This window comes from Nicotiana tabacum, chromosome 1 (assembly GCF_000715075.1).
Source record: "Nicotiana tabacum cultivar K326 chromosome 1, ASM71507v2, whole genome shotgun sequence".
Taxonomy (NCBI): Eukaryota; Viridiplantae; Streptophyta; class Magnoliopsida; order Solanales; family Solanaceae; genus Nicotiana; species Nicotiana tabacum.
In genome coordinates, this window is record NC_134080.1 from 184,687,614 (window position 1) to 184,701,384 (window position 13,771).

At 34.3% G+C, this 13,771-nt stretch overlaps 1 non-coding gene and 1 pseudogene across 1 annotated transcript; one reads left to right on the forward strand and one right to left on the reverse strand.

The window, feature by feature from the left end:
* The first annotated feature begins 5,416 nt into the window (after window positions 1-5,416).
* Window positions 5,417-12,711, forward strand: LOC107764167 (phospholipase D gamma 1-like; annotated as a pseudogene).
* Window positions 12,712-13,247: 536 nt separating this feature from the next.
* Window positions 13,248-13,328, reverse strand: TRNAL-AAG (transfer RNA leucine (anticodon AAG)). Its single transcript has one exon. It is a non-coding gene; the product is annotated as a tRNA-Leu (tRNA).
* Window positions 13,329-13,771: the final 443 nt, after the last annotated feature.

A 13,771-nucleotide genomic window follows, 5' to 3' on the forward strand; every position in this document is an offset into this window, starting at 1 on the left:
TATATGACATAGAACAATCCTTGTTGAGTTGATCATAGAGGGAAGAACAATACTGTTGAGATCTATAGAATGTCCTTGTTTGGCTGCTTATATTATGTGTGGCAGGTGAGGAACTATAGAGTTTTCCAGAAGAAGTTAAAAACAACCACAATAATGGTGAAGCTTATTACTCAATATGTGCTCTTTAGAGGTAGTTTGAGGCTTAAGTTAGCTAAGAAATTAGAAGAGTTAGACTTCTATCCTAGCTGAGATGTATATATTGTAGGGATGAACTATGAGCTAGTAGTTATAAGTAGTTCATATATCACATGGGCTTCATGTCTTGTAGTAGGCCTTAAGTTTTTGAGCAAAATACTTTCATAAAATAGCACGGTATAGTCAGTTTTTGGACTGGTTATTCAAAAATATCCAGCGTTTACGAAGTCAATGAAAAATAGCCACTATTTTGCTGCAACAGAGACCAATCCAGCATAATATACTGGAGTTCGGTGCACCTGTATATGAACTCTAGCATATTATGCTGGACCGGTATACTTTGCTGACTCCAGCATAATATACTGGAGACTGGAGCACCGGTGCTCCAAACTCCAGTATATTATACTGGACAATTATACTTGCTGGAACTCCAGTATAATATACTGGCGTATTTTCCGAATTTTGAACAGTGTTTTCGCTCAGATTTATCTTTACATTAAAAGTAGCTAAATTTCGATTACTTTTGAAACTTGGCTATTTTTGAACGATCAGTTGTAAATATAGCTATTTTTGAATTTCTCTCAATACTTTCTTAGCCCATCGGCCCAAACATATATCACCTGGTAGCCCAAAAATTGCAATATACATTTTATAGCCCAAAAGTACTTCTAGTGGCTAGCCCAAAAGTACTTAACTAAGAGGCTCAGATCTGCAAAGACAGATGCGGAAAGAGGGGCGACCACGCCATGGCTGCAAACACATACCTCACCGCCGATCGTCCTAGATGCTCTGCCGCTTCAATCACCGCCATCATCGACTGTTTCAACCCATTTTCAACCCATCAATTATTGTTTCCAAATTCCAAAGCTTCCATCAACAAGCAATCCACCTCTTTTCATCTCTGATTTTAGCTTCTTCAATTTTTTTCCTTGCTCTGGTGTTAATTCTTAGCCTATTATGTCAGTGTTACTGCTTTCAATGGATGCAGAGACATAACTTTAGGATCTGATTATTGGTTAGATCTGTGATTTTTTTAGAATTGAAGAATGGGAAAAGGGGAAGGTAGAGAAGTGAAAATGTGTGAGTTTGTGAAGAGAAAGGTGGTGTTTGTTGTAAAATGAAACACTAGTTATTTCTTCCATCTGCCCAAGATTTTGTGTGCAGAGTTTTTTGGACACCACAATTATAAACAGAACATAATCAAATTCAATATATATGAGAGCAATGCAGACATCATAGCTTGCTCCTCAGTAGAAAGAGAGACACAGAGAAATGATATGAAGTTGGCGGTGCCCAGTACAAAATCTCAGCTGGTGAAACGACAGAAAGTCTTACCTTTGGCTTTATCGTAGGATATAGAGAGAAGGGGTTCTTCAGATAGACATATATATATATAGAAAAGATGACTTGCACGTCTCTGGCCAAGGATCTTATTTATCTTTTTTTTTCTTTTTTTGAGATTTTATCTCTCATTTTAATACAAAAAAACTCATTTACTACCTAAGAAAGTGAACTAATAAGAAAAATAAATGAGGTTTATGGATGAAATTTTCAGTTATGGAGTATAAACAAAATGTAATAACTACTCAATTATGAGAAAATTTCAATTATGGATTAAGGGCCATCTAAAATTCCTTATGATGGTGGAGCTTTTCAGATTCGCTTTCAATCAGTTCCAGAGCAGTATCCTTTTCAACCTCCTCAAGTACAATTCCTAACCCCCCTCCCCCCACCCCCCACCCCCCAAAAGAAACATTGCATAGGCTATTATGTTGCATATGATTGAAGTGGCCGTACTCTGCCCATTTGTCTGCACTGAGTCTTTATGGTATTCAACTGGGTAAATTACTTACAAACTATAATATTCTTAATATTTTTTCTTCCTTTATTACTTATTCGCTTTTTTATCGCACGTAGATAATGCTCGGAGATAATCTTTTTCACTTTGTCTGCATGTTGGTGGTCATGATATTAAGCTTCTAAAAGAGGAGAGCTCGGCAAGTATACATCGTTATACTACAACAAAAGTTATTGCATATATGAGTTGTAAATTTCAGAAATCGTGGCATAGATTTTGTTAATTAAATGATTGGAGGCCTTATTTTTTTTTAATGATATTTCTTTGAGGATTATATTAGGTATCTGTTTACGTCAAAAATGATTTTGTACATCGGAATATAAATTGTTGATTGTCTTTATGTCTCAATTATTTGATTGTTTGATCTTCTAAGTTATTATTTATTTATTATATAATTAGAGAGGGTAATAAAAAGTAATAACTGTTGTCAACTTCTTTTAACGTATATCCCTGAAAAAGACATAATTATTGTCAATAACTTTTTACATTCGGTCGTTTAAAACTCGGGCTTTCCATTATATAATGTGAGTAACGTCAGAGGTATATAAAAAAGAAAGAACACCACGGAAAAAGTAGAATGACGAGGTTCGGATCTTTTAGTCTTTGGTTTTTAGAGCAATCTCGATAGCCTATGCACCTGTTAAATGATTCCAAGCAATCTCGAAGGAGGGATGTCTACTTTTAAAAATGACTCTTAATTTTTTGCGTTAAAGAAATTATTTTCTCTTTTACGTTACAAATGGTTGGAACTTATATATGTTTGATCTGAGGATTTTAAGGATGTTAAGTTATTGCAGGGATTATTTTTGAGAGTGTGGTACTAGCAAAGCAATCGAAAAATTCATAAGGGATCTATTACTCTCGCTTTCTTTTCACAATGTTGTGCTCACAAACTCTGTGTTCGTGTATGTATATATATATATATATATATATATATATATATATATATATATATATATATATATATATATATATATATATATATATATATATATATATATATTTGTTACAACTTACATTTATGTATGCCATTTGAATTTATAGATGTATTATGTAGTAAATTCTTATTTTCAGTTTGATTAGAGGAAGTATATGTTATTGGATCAATAGGTTCCTCCTGGCGCATTGAGTGCGAGAATATTTTTGCTTATAACTGAAAGTGCATTTGTACATCTTATTATTTCTCCTTCAAAATCTGAAAACCTATTATCAGATAGAGTATATGTCGTTCTTACCTGATGTTTTTGACAATTTTATTTTTGTTCTTTTTGTGTGATATTGTTGTTATTTGATGTCTTAAAGTTGCCTAATTATAAATTAAAAAATAAAATGGTCTAAAAGAGCGGAGTAAGAATTACTAACTTCTCCTTCCGCTCCTCCTCTTTGTGCTTCTTCTCCTTCCCGTCTTCTCCTTTGTCAAATGATGTGTTTATGTGTTTTTGCCTTGATTGTTTAATGGTATCGCCCATATTTTGTATTCTTTGAATTAATATAATCTTATAAAATTATAAAAATACAAAGGCAACTATGTTGAGTTAGACTTTGATTAAATATTGTATAAGTGATATTTTTTTAATTATTATTAAGTGTTTTACAAATTATATTTTCTTTTTTTTTCCTTTAATACTTTATTTTGGAAATTTAATGATACTCCAAAAACAAAAGTAGAGAAACGATTGAAAATGAAGGATAAAGCAAAGATGTTTTAGAAATACAAAAACTAAACCTTGACCTTGTGGGTTTTTTATTTTCAAAATTGAATTGTATTTTTTATTTTCAAAATTGAATTGTTTAATAGTGATGATACCATTTTATGACATGATGTAAGGTATCAATATATAGAAAGTAGCAGAACAAGGTACCAATGTTGACATTTTAATGTTCATTTAAGTACATTATTTTGATTAATTATTTTATTTTATTTTCATCAATAAAATAAGATTTTCTCTTGTAATTTAAACCTTCAAATTAGCTCAATAACATTGTTGCAAAGGAGCAAAATGTACGCTTCCATGTGTATAAAAAATAGAGAAAGGGAGTCTTGAAGATGGTAAAAAGAAGCATTCAACCTTGAAGATGTAATTAGATCATAGTTAATTAGTTATGGTTTATGGTTGAAGAATATAGAGAAGATAAAATTGAACAAAAATTGAACAAAGAGTAAAGATTAATTTTTTAATAATAAAGATTTTAACAATAAATTTTGTTTATATTTATTTTTAAAAGACTGCGCGAAACGTGGACAAATTGACTAGTTAAGCACTAAATGTGAAAGAATTAGTGTATCCCTCTTGAAGAAGAAGAAAAAAACAAAACAAAGAAAAGCCATAAGTGAAAATGCCATGTGTTTACAAAACGTGTGAAAAATCTGTAACCATGCCGGGGACAATGTGGCAAGTATTAAGCGGGCTGTCAATTCATTTTAATTATTCATTTGTTAATTAAATATTTTTATATATACTAAATAGAGTGTCACGATAATATACTAAATAGATTGTCACTATATAAAATATATATTAAATAGACTGTCATTATACGAAAAATATACAAATAGACTATCACTATATAATTTATATATAAAATAGACCGTCACTATATATATATATATATATATATATATATATATATATATATATATATATATATATATATATATATATATATATATAATAATAATAATAAACTGTCAATCTACAAAAATATGTTAAATAGACTGTCACTATACAATATATATATACACTAGACTATCACTATACAAAATATACTGTCACTATACAAAATAGACTGTCACTATACAAAAAATATACAAAATAGATATTTTGGGCTATTAGATGCAATATGTTTAGGCCGAAATGTCATTTCGTATAAGTGGAAAAAAATATAAGCTATTAAAATTTTGAGGGTCAATAGAGAGTAGTTTTCTCTAGTTTTTTTTTTTAGAGTTGTACATACTTCCAATTGGTAATAAAGTTTCTTAATTACCAATTAAAACGAATAATAATAAGCTTAAAAAAAGAGTAGAGAGAATTTTCTTTTTTATTTTGTTTCTTTTTCAATTTATTTCCCACTTCCTAGTTGTATGTATGGATAAACTTCAAGATGAAAGATTAAATGTATATACAATACAAAATTAAAATAAAACAAGTTATTTTATTACAAGAAATCGAAAAAGCATGTACCATCAAGGGGAGTGATCGGAAGGATGAAATTTCCCTATCCAATCAAAGGTTTGAGTTCGAGTATTTGAAATGAAAAAATACCTAACAGGGGAGTGCTTTCCCTTTAATTGGTCCTATACGAGGTGGATCCAATATATAGAGAGAGAGAAAGGCATGAGTTACAATTCAGAACCTCATTGGAGGTCTGGGAATATTTCTAAAATAAAATGTTGCATTAGAATTTAGGGATCTGCATGCCGCATCCCTCCCCATGTTCTCATTATTCATACACGTACGTACACATTTTCTGACACATGCAGTGGACGATTGCTGTCGCTCTTTTTGGTATCCATCTGATCCTCTGTAAATCTTCTTTCTCTTCTTCTTTAAAGGGACCTCTAAAGGTACTTTATTTCTTTGACAATCTGTTTTAATTACTATAATTCCTTCGACTGAAGGATCCCATTTGGTATTTTAAACTTCTTTAATTTGCATGATCAATGTCATTTCTTTCCTTTTGAAAAAGCCAAAGTTTTGATCACTTTGTATGTTTATGTATCCCAAAATCATAAGTATAATTCAGTCTGATTAGTATATTAATGGATAATAACAAGTCTTCTTCACCAAGATATCCATATAACACAGCTCCTCCATCTTCAACAAATAATCAACCGTATTCTGGATCCATCTCTGCATATCCTCCTCCCGGCTCTGTTCCTTACCCATATCCCCAATACATTCATTATCATCCACCTCTTTATACTACTCAACATTCTGGTCACCTTAACTACCATTATCCACCAGAATCAGCACTTAGACCCCACCAAAATAATATCCCTTTAGACTATAGTAATTATCCCTCACCATCACATGTAATTGGCCCTTCTCCTTATATATTCCATGCATATCACCCTCCTCAAATATCTTCTCCTAGACCTTTTATTCAACAGCAAGGGAGTTTCAAGTATGGTTCATCTCAAAGTCCATTAGAGAGACAACCATCCAAAGGCCATAATCAATCTCCTAGCCTTCAGCATCAAGATAGTTTATCATCTGTTAGTAGTACCGGGGCGAGTAGTTTAGCACCTGTAAATAGTTGTGTGGCTAACTCTGATCATTGTAAAAATGAGCCTTCTTTAGATGATCACCTATCAAATGGTCATTTGTATGATAATCATCCTCCTGCCCCTGCATTAGCAGCAGTTCCTAATGTCACTGCAACATATCACTTAGGACCAAGAGCTGTAGTGACTAACTACAATGTCCAAGGAACTATTTATGGACATCCTAATTCCTCATTCTCAAAGAGTGAGGCATCTTCTGTTGTCCAATTCGAGTCGTCTTCTAAACCAACTCATTCAAGAACAAGTAGTGGTGAACTACAAAATAATTGGGGTATGCAAGTTATGCCATTTATGCCTTCTAAAAAAGTTTTGCTCTTACATGGGAATCTTGATATTTGGGTATGTGAAGCAAGAAACCTCCCAAACTTGGACATGTTTCACAAGACCATAGGGGATATGTTTAACAAAATGGGAACCAAGATTGATGGGAACCTAGGTAACATGACAAGCGATCCATACGTGTCAATTACAGTTGCAGGTGCAGTTATCGGGCGTACTTATGTCATAAACAATAATGAAAATCCAGTGTGGATGCAACATTTTAATGTACCTGTTGCACATTATGCTGCTGAAGTACAATTTCTTGTAAAGGATAATGATATGGTAGGTTCACAGCTTATAGGGACAGTAGCAGTCCCAGTGGATCATATATATGGAGGGGGGAAAATTGAAGGGTTCTTTCCAATCTTGAACAATGGAAAACCTTGCAAGGCCGGAGCTGTTTTAAGGCTATCGATTCAATATTACCCGATGGTTCAATTAAGCTTTTACCACCATGGAGTTGGAGCAGGTCCTGAGTATTATGGGGTTCCCGGGACTTATTTTCCGCTTAGGATGGGTGGATCAGTTACTCTTTATCAAGATGCTCATGTGCCTGATGGATGTCTTCCAAATTTGAAGCTTGAAAATGGGATGCAACATGTACATGGAAAGTGCTGGCGCGACATATTTGATGCAATATGCCAAGCTCGACGATTGATTTACATTACTGGATGGTCAGTGTGGCATAAAGTGAGACTGGTTAGAGATGATGATTCTGTAGAATCTAGCTCTCTTGGGGAACTTCTGAAGTCAAAATCACAAGAAGGAGTGAGAGTGTTGCTTCTCGTGTGGGATGACCCCACTTCAAGAAGTATCCTTGGCTATAAAACGGTAAATCAATGTATTTGTAATGAACTGCTAATTCTTTTAAGCGTAGCAATTGCATATTCAAGAATCTTCGTGGGACTCGAATGAATCTACGTCTTAGGTTGTTGATCGCGAGGACTTTTTTGATGATCTGATATAGATTTCTTCAGTTTTCCTTTTTCTTTTCAGATGATGGTGCCAAGTCTTAGAAGTACATATATGTGTATTCACATTCACATACATTATATCTGCTATCTACTGTTTGTTAATTGATTGCCAATGCTCACATTCATAGGCTGATAGGCACTTTGACTGTAGTAAATTGACAGCTAATTTGAACTACAAAGAAGAATGAGTTCATGGTTGAGTCTTTAAAATTTGTTGCATCAACTATTACAGCTGGAATGATTCCATTCATCAATTTTGCAAGATTGCTTGTAATTCTATCACATCTAAGGATGATGCATTTGTTAATATTCATTCATTCCAATGGGATGAACTAATGATGTACCTTTTCAGGATTTATTTAATTATGCTATATATTAGGACACTGAGGGTCTATCAGAAACAACCTTTCTACCTTCATAATGTAGGGGTAAGGTCTGCGTACATACTGCATTCCTCTTAACCCCCCTTGTGGGATTGCACAGGGTTTGTTGTTGTTGTTAATATATTAGGCCTCTTTGATATTTTTGATTCTCACGTGAACTTGGCGGCATTTGGGTTGATGTTCTTCTGTCAGCTTAATGTAGCTTTAGTTTTTAATGATCTAAGTTTGAAACATCCAGGACGGTGTAATGCAAACCCACGATGAAGAGACCCGTCGCTTTTTCAAGCATTCATCTGTGCAAGTGTTGCTTTGTCCTCGTGTGGCAGGAAAACGTCATAGCTGGGCTAAGCAGAGGGTATGTTAGTTATATTGTTAGTTTTATTAAGACATTTTGGCAATGTACTGCATCTGTTTTAGCATAATTTGTGGCATTTTTGGAAAATTCTCAGTTCTTTAGGGAGCTTATTTGAAATTAGAAGAGCTGCAAGCTTGGATGTTGAATTGTTGATGTTTAAAATCTTCCTCTCTTCAAACATTTGTAGATTCATATTTGGTACCTATATATTCTCCTTGATTTCCAATCCTTGCTCAATGGATAGATGAATTTCCTGAGAACTATTATAAATTTTAGTCTCTCGACAAAATGAAGTTTGATCAAACATTAATGCTTGTGTAACTATATTTTCCTGCCTTTCTTCTATGTTTTTTTTCTAAAACATCCTAGTGCCAAACATTGAGGATGCGTGTAGACGTAGTAGAAAAGCCTTGTCGACTATGTATTGCATGATGAGCCATTTGTCTTAAGAGTTTAAACTGCAACCCTTTCCTAATGAGGTACGTAGACACTTTTCTTTAGTATAAAAAGCTTATATCCTGGTGTCGTTCTGCTAGATACTAGTCAATCTAAATACGTTGTTTGAAATTTCCATAAGACTAATGTCTTATAAATTGGTACTCAGGAAGTTGGAGTGATTTATACACATCATCAGAAAACCGTGATAGTGGATGCTGATGCTGGAAATAACCGAAGAAAAATCATAGCGTTTGTGGGAGGACTTGACTTGTGCGATGGGCGATATGATACTCCAGAACATCCTATATTTAGAACACTGCAGACAGTGCACTCAGATGACTATCATAATCCCACTTATACGGTAACTTCATATCCTTGCTATCACTTAACTTGTTTTTTGAATATATTTGATTAGGAATTGTTCATTTGGTTCTCGACTTTCCACCATTTATAATATTTTTGTGTTTCTTAGAAAGTAATCCATCTGAATTGACTTAATAGGGGAGTACTACTGGTTATCCAAGAGAACCATGGCATGACTTGCACTGTAAAATCGATGGTCCAGCAGCATATGATGTTCTGACCAATTTCGAGGAACGCTGGTTGAAGGCTTCGAAGCCCCACGGCATCAGAAAGTCGAAGAAATATGATGATTCTTTGCTCCGAATAGAAAGAATGGCTGAAATTCTTGGTATTTCTGAGACTTCATCTACGAGCAGCAGCACCGATCCTGATAATTGGCACGTGCAAGTGAGTTATTAACTTAGTATCAACAGCTTTAGAGATTTAATTGGAGGACTAGCATTGGTCTTATGGATACATTTTCTTTCCTTACTTACACAGATCTTGCGCTCGATTGACTCAAATTCAGTCAAAGGCTTTCCCAAGGATCCTAAAGAAGCTACAATGAAGGTGAGAAAGATAGCTGGAGAAAGGGGTGCCAAAATATAGTTTATTTACAGTTATTCTAAATTTTTTTAATCTTGCAGAACCTGGTATGTGGAAAAAATGTACTTATTGACATGAGTATCCACACAGCATATGTGAAAGCCATTCGTGCTGCGCAACATTTCATTTACATTGAAAATCAGTACTTCATTGGTTCCTCATACAATTGGAGTCAATATAATGATGTAGGTAAGAAATTGTTCTTTCTCTGTGTAAAGCACTGTAATCAAATGTCACCCTATGATGAATAAGTAGACCTAAGATAAATGTCAATTCTTGTAGGTAAGCTCGTCGCGTATAGTTTTGAGATCTTATCATTTCCGCCATATTTGCATCTTTGTTTGGTTAACTGATCTTACCTTTTGACATTTTACATATCTTGGAAGAATGACATAATACTTTAAAGATTTCCTCATTCTTGTGTCGCCTTAGCATTTCAGATACCTGAGCATTCTGTTTTATGCAGGTGCCAATAATCTGATTCCAATGGAAATTGCACTTAAAATTTGCGAAAAGATAAGAGCACACCAAAGGTTTGCAGCATATATTGTCATCCCAATGTGGCCAGAGGGTGATCCAACTGGGGCTGCTACACAGAGAATTCTTTTTTGGCAGGTAAAAACTACCTAAATTGCTAAGTTGATTACAAGGAATCGAGATGCAGTCACCATGCTACATCTTCTAACATTATTAAACTGTGACCAAAATATTGTGGAATATGAAGTTTCCAGCTTAGCAAATAATCAACCTTCTTTTGCTAATTGTAATAATTTGTGCAGCATAAGACAATGCAAATGATGTATGAGACTATTTACAAGTGTTTAGTGGAGGTTGGACTCGAGGATGCTTTCTCGCCACAAGATTATTTGAACTTCTTCTGTCTTGGTAACCGTGAGGCCGATGAAGGGGAAAATGAGAATGCCGGTGCTGCTAACACTCCCCAGGTACTTCCCTATTACGTCCCTTCTCCGACGAAAGAACCCAAACAATCCCAAAATTCAATCTACTTTTGGAATTCTCTCTTTTTTCTTTACTTTGCTAATCTCTTCTTGCCTAAACGCATCATTGCAAGATGGAACCTTTGCTTATGCTTTTCTTTGAAGGATAAGTCTTCATAAACCACCTAGTATTAGGAGCTTTACCTTTTTATTTCCTCCTAAATTTGTTGTAAAACTCTCTGCCTAGACTCTAGCTAGCACAGTTCAAATTGTTAATCACATGGTTTAAATATGATGTTTCAGGCACTGAGTAGAAAATACAGAAGATTTATGATATATGTTCATTCTAAAGGAATGATTGTGGATGATGAGTATGTCACACTGGGATCTGCAAACATCAACCAACGCTCGCTAGAAGGCACTAGAGACACAGAGATAGCGATGGGAGCATATCCAACCTCATCATACATGGGCAAGAAAACAGTCAAGTCCCAGCGGACAGGTAATCCTTTAGCAAAATTCTATATATGGACTGAACAATTTAGTTGAAATATCAAATCCAGGAGAAGCTGTGTGTTATGAACTTTGAAATTCTTCTCCCTATTTTAGTGCTAGCTAATACTGTAAGAGCTGATCCCTCACCCCTCTCCCCCACATGCCTAAAGAAAAAAGAATATAAGAGAAGCTATTACTTAAGTCTTAACTTCTGTACCGTTTTAGGAGACTCCAATTTGAGAACTAATTGAGAAAATAATATATGAAAAACTAGCTTAATCTGAGATTTCCAACTCCATTTACCAATTATAGATGTATTTTAACTTTCAAAATTTGTACTTTCTAGTCTCTTACACTGTGTCAACCCCCTATTCTGCTAAACAAAAAAATAATCAACTTCTGTAACAAATATTTAAAGTTGTCTGAACAATACGCTGAGGGAAGCCCAACTTCCGTAGGAGAAAAACTTCCAATATTAGCTGACTGGTTACAAGGATCATATAGTTTGAAAGCTAAATCGAGTTTTAAAATGTGTTAATTGTGGATGAGGTTTCAATATAACTGATCTGTATATCCAATGTCTATAACTGCTATTGATATTCGCGCAAAGCAATGCCTTTTGATATTTGGAACTTAGTTCAGGTTGCTCCATATGTCGTACTTTTCCTTATCCCCAATGTGAACTTGACTCATTTTCTGTTGGATGGTTGTCGCTCAATGCTATCGTTTGAGCAATCATCTGATCCATTGTTGTCTCTTTGTGTAAATTTATCTTATGTAGATATATAGATATAGAATGTCTCTATGGGCTGAGCATCTTGGAGTTGTCGATGACTACTTTACACGTCCAGAGACTCTAGAATGCGTAAGGCGTGTTAGATCAATGGGTGAAGCAAACTGGAAACAGTTTGCATCTGACGAAGTAACTGAAATGAGAGGGCATCTCTTAAAGTATCCTGTTGAAGTTGATAGAAGAGGCAAGGTGAAGAATCTTCCTGGATTTGAAGAATTTCCAGATGTTGGTGGAGATATAATTGGATCGTTCTTGGCCATTCAAGAAAATCTTACCATTTGAATTTCTCATTTCTTTCCTAACTTGTACTTAGAGACTACTAATAAGTGTGCGGGATTTGTGGAAGAGTCGGACCACATTGAGTCTATTGTATGCAGTCTTACTTTGCATTTCTAGAAAAGGTTGTTCCATAGCTGGAACCCGTGACGTCCTAGTCATACGGCGACAATTCTTACTGTGTGTTGTGCCAAGGTCCCTTTCATATATTAGGTGTCTCAAGAATGGAGGTGTGTGCCCATTTGTTGCTAAGAGCTAACATATAGAAAGAGGTAGAGGGTATCAAGGATGGAGTTTTTGTGTCCATTGAGTCATAACAGTTACATACAGAAAAAGAGGTAGTTTGATGAGGTTTGAGTATTTAGTAGCAGAAAATTGGTTAGTTATTTTATCCAAAGTTCCTTTTTTTTTAGTTAATTATTTGAGGTCTGCTCAAGCTTACAAAGATTTATGAATTGGACTGTAATTTGTACCATTCATTTTGAGAAACTTAGTAGGTGTTTGGACATGAATTCCAAAAAAAAAATTCAAATTTGGAATTTCACTAAAATTTGAATTGAAGATGAAGTTGTGTTTGGTTATAATTTTTGCAACAGATTTGGATGTCTTTTTTCAACATATTTTGCAACTAAAAACTAGCAACCTTCCCATTTTCAATTGAAAAACTGGTTCTCGACGGTTTTTTAATTTTGAAAATGCATTTCAAGTGAGATTTGAAAAATTATAAGATTTTGATAACCAAACACTATTTTCAAAAAAAAATGAAAAAAAAGGAAAATTTTCTTATGTCCAAATGGCTCTTAGTTCTTTGCTTTCATGACTCGCTGCTCTCATTTATGTTTGTGCACAAAGGCACGGGTGAGGGCTTTCTTTTCCCTTGAAAAAATTTGATCAGAAATCCAGTCAATTTTGGTCAAGAATGTGATGTATTAAACAATAGTGTATGTAATTGAGAAACATGATTAAGAATGGTGCATAAACCAACAGAATTTGTTGAGAGTGGGATTTGAACCCACGCCCTTTCGGACCAACACCTTAATCTGGCGCCTTAGACCAACTCGGCCATCTCAACTCTAGTGCAGGTTTTCGTTACAGTTCTTATTTATATCTAATGTAATGATTAATTCTAAATTCTCGTATCCAGCTAATGAACATAGCATAACTGACCTAACATCAATTCACAATCAAATGAGATTTTTTATCCAACTTATATGTTGATATTTTCCTTGTTATTATGTCGCGTTAATCTAGACCAGTTGTTACATACTAGAACAAATATCGTAAAAGTCTTCGTACTTTTTAATTAAAAGAGAAAGAAGACCAAGATCATACAAAGATTTTCATTACAAGAGGTAGTTTAAACATAAAACAAAAGCTTATGCTAGAACTTTAACCACTTTTTTGTTGGTTTTATTCCAAGGAATCAAGGTCCCTACTTGTTAACGTAAACCTGAGGAATGCACCACGCAATTACTAGGAGAATAACTTTTTTCTTTCTCATTTAAACTCATAGTT